This window comes from Oncorhynchus kisutch, linkage group LG1, assembly GCF_002021735.2.
Source record: "Oncorhynchus kisutch isolate 150728-3 linkage group LG1, Okis_V2, whole genome shotgun sequence".
NCBI lineage: Eukaryota > Metazoa > Chordata > Actinopteri > Salmoniformes > Salmonidae > Oncorhynchus > Oncorhynchus kisutch.
Window position 1 is genome coordinate 34,932,157 of NC_034174.2, and position 4,156 is coordinate 34,936,312.

Sequence of the window (4,156 nt, forward strand, 5' to 3'; positions counted from 1 at the left end):
TCCATGGTATCCAATTGATAGTCGCTGCAACTCCAGTACGGACTCGGGAGAGGCAAAGGGCGAGAGCCGTGCATCCTCCGAAACACAATACAACCAAGCCGCAATGCTTCTTGACACAACGCTCGCTTAACACGGAAGCCAGCCGCACCAATGTGTTGGAGGAAATACCATACACCTGGCACCATCTCAGCATGCATTGCGCCTAGCCCGCCACAGGAGTCGCTAGAGCACAATGGGACAAGAACATTCCTGCTGGCCAAACCCAGGCCAATTGTGCACCGCCCCATGGGTCTCCCGGTCGCAGCCAGCTGCAACAGAGCCTGGACCAGAGCCTCAAACCAGGCTCTTTAGCGGCACAGCTAGCACTGCAATGCAGTGCCTTAGACCACTGCACCACTTGGGAGGCAACAATGCTATTTATATTTGAGTAGTGTAAGATGAATTAATCAAAGTACATGGAAAAACAGATTTTAACAAACAATTTCAAAAAATCAACCTGCAATATAGTATGCTGGGGTGTGGTTTATGTTCAACTCTGGTTATTAACACTAACACTGGGTCTATTTTACACCACTTAGTGTTAATTTAACTATTTACCGTGTTAACGAAACACTTGAATCGACACTAGAAATGTTACACTGAAAAACTCTAGCCAATTTGCTGTGTGCTATGAAAGGGACACATCTGCAGGCTCTCATACATTTCAAGAACCTTTTAGAATTCTGAAGAACTGTAGATGCCACGTCAAGAACCTTACACTTAACTCCAGGTTTATTTATCGGGCAAGAGTTCTCCAAGGAACCTTCATTTTTTTCAGTGTAGGTGATAGGTCAAGTCAAAACAATGTGTGTGGGTGATGGCCTATGGAGGGGTCAGCCTGGCAGTAGCCAAAGCTCCCAGAAGTCCCAGTACTTCCAGAGGATAAACAGAAAAAGGGCCAGCAAGACAGTGGCAGCCACGCGTGCTCTGGTCTTTATGAGTGGGGTGATAAAGTTAGCAGGGGTGGAGACGAACACTAGCACTACAGCCATGACAGCCAGGATGATGTTGATGAGTTTTCCCAGCAGGGCGTGGGCATTGGCGTTCTCCACACCCTCCCATTGCAGCATCTGCTGCTGCTGCTGTTGCAGCTCTAACCTAGTGATGCGGTTCATGCATGACTCCACCGCCTCCTGTACAGACACACACATAAAATAATATGTATATACAAATACAAACGTCGGTAAACATAAAGTTACAACTGATTTACGGGGACTATAGGCTCCTTTCTGCACTCATACTTGTGTGTTTCAGTACATCTTATACATCCAGGTTTTTGCCTCTTTACCTGAGAGTCTCTGGTTCTCTCATAGGACTGGTAGGTTACTTTCTCTTCCATGCTGACCAGCTCCTGTATCAGGTTGGACATCTGGTTCTGGTGCAGCTCTGTCAGGTCATTCAGCTGTTCCTCCAGTAGCTCATACCTGTATTTCTCTTCCTGTAGGCACTGGGTCATGTAGGCGTAGTCGCTCTGCAGCTGACTCTTCATGTCCTCGATGGCGTCCTCCATGTGGGCCTGGCTGGCTTTGATCTCCTGCAGGCCTTCCAGCCAAGTGTCCGAGGACCTGTGGTGGTCGTTCCCATCCAGCCTGGCCAGCCCCAACCCCAACATCCCCCCTCCTCCCCCAGCCCCAAAATAATTACTATCTGTCACAGAGTCACTGGAGCACTCGTCGTCACTACTGTACTTTGAGCTGGAGGCCAAGGTGACGCTGCTACTCAGGGGTACATCATCTGAATGCTCCTCCACACCATCCTCCAGCGAGTGTGTGCTGCCTAATTTGTTGCGGATCAAGCTGACAAACTCCAGGGGCTTAGACACCACAGCTGTATGGGTGAGTTCTGACACGCCCCCTTTGACACCCTCCACCACACCTCCACCAAAGCTACTGATCCCTGCCCGTACGTTAGCCCCTACATCCTTCAGCCCCTGCTGCATATCCCCCAGCACATCCTTAGGTTGCCGGCCTAGACCTTGCTATAAGGAGAGGGAGGTTAGGTGGATGGAGGAAAAGGTATCAATGCAAAAGTAGACCAATTAGAAATGGAGGACTAATTTAATTTTCTTTCTCTGTCTCTTTACTCACACACACACACACACACACACACACACACACACACACACACACACACACACACACACACACACACACACACACACACACACACACACACACACACACACACACACACACACACACACACACACACACACACACACACACACACACACACACACACACACACACACACACACACACCTGCTGTATCTCCTTAAACTTCTTGTGGTAGTGATCTAGCTTCTTGTGCAGGTGGGCGATGGTCTGTGCAGACTTCTGGTTCTTCTTCTCAAACACCTGTTTGATACGAAAAGCCTGATGGCTGTTGGCATTGTGGGCCAGCCTCAAGTACTCTGCCACATTGTCGTTTCGTGCCTCCTGTTCTATCCGAATCTGCTCAATGCTCTTCAGGATCTTCTGCTGTAGCTGCTCCAGAGCAGCCCGTGTCCGCTGAGCCTCGGCACCCACTGACACTTCAACCCCCCCAGCCAGATATTCCACCCCGGCCACAGCCCCTGCTCCATCCACGCTGATGTTAGAGGCAGAAGCGTCAGTGGCTCCATGGCTGGCTGAGAGGGGCAGGTCAAACGTTGTCACCTCACTCTTATCCAGCTAAGGGGGGTGGGGGTGACAAAGTACAGGCAAAGAGACAGAGTGGAGCGAGCATGATTGGTTACATTGCAGAATTGTATGGTAAAATGTCCCTTTTAAAGCAGAGAACGCATCACAATGACATATCTGGTGATTTTTTTTAATAAATAAAAATTTCAGCCTCATATGCAGTAATTTCCTGACAGAGCTGCCTTCAAACAGGACTAAGTGCTCAATACATAAAATGTTCACATAAATACAATTTTCACATAGGCTGCTAAACTAGGAAATCCTGATTTACAGTGCCTTGATTCTAATCAGAATTATGTTTTTCATTGTGAAGAAACAGTTACATGATATGGACAAACATCTGTATTATCAATTGATAATTATATATTCTTTGAACCACAATCTAAGATTTCCAACCGTTCATTGTCATTTCAATTAATGTAGCATCCCGTTGATTTTGGGAGAATATGAGCACAGCTGTCATACCTTTTAAACCAAAAAAATGAAGGACCAAAAACTGCATAGCTGAAATAGTTTTGTAGACCACTTATGACATCACCAGGTTACAGGCTGTTCCTTTAATGGAAAAGGAATGCAATAGAATGTATATTTATGGTAATTACATTGATTATGACACAGAAAGCAGGAAGATGAGATGGGCCTGCTCTTCATCTTGACTGTTGTCACACTCAAACATGGATGTGCTGAACATCTGCAGATAATTTATTCCATTTAACTATAGAAGAGGTACCACCATGTTGGCATAGCCGCAGGAAGTAGGGGTGCTGAGGTGCTGGAGCACCCTCTGATAAATTGAAATAATTTTGCCAAAATTATATACAGTGCATTCGGAATGTATTCAGACCCCTTGACTATTTCCACATTTTGTTACGTTTACAGCCTTATTCTAAAATGTAGAATATATTTTCTTTCTCATCAATCTACACACAATACCCCATAATGACAATGCGAAAACAGGTTTTTAAAAATACCTTATTTACATACGTATTCAGATCATTTGCTATGAGACTCGAAATTGAGCTCAGGTGCATCCTGTATCCATTGATCATCCTTGAGATGTTTCTACAACTTGATTGGAGTCCACCTGTTACATATATATATATATATATATATATATATATATATATATATATATATATATAGACAGGTGTGTGCCTAAGGTCCTACAATTGATAATGCATGTCAGAGCAAAAACCAAGCCATGAGGTTGAAGGAATTGTCCGTAGAGTTCAGAAACTGGATTTTGTCGAGGCACAGATCTGGGGAAGGGTAACAAAACATTTCTGCAGTATTGACGGTCACCAACAACACAGTGGCCTCCATCATTCTTAACCTGTTGAGTGTAGGGGGCAGTATTTTGATGTTTGGATGAAAAATGTACGCAAATGAAACTGCCTATTTCTTAGGCCCAGAATCTAGAATATGCATATAATTGT

The 4,156-nt window shown here is 45.2% G+C and overlaps 2 pseudogenes; both read right to left on the reverse strand.

The window, feature by feature from the left end:
* Positions 1-808: 808 nt before the first annotated feature.
* LOC109873462 (transmembrane and coiled-coil domains protein 2 pseudogene) lies at positions 809-1,211 on the reverse strand (annotated as a pseudogene).
* Positions 1,211-3,456, reverse strand: LOC116352907 (transmembrane and coiled-coil domains protein 2 pseudogene; annotated as a pseudogene).
* Between the last annotated feature and the right edge of the window lie 700 nt (positions 3,457-4,156).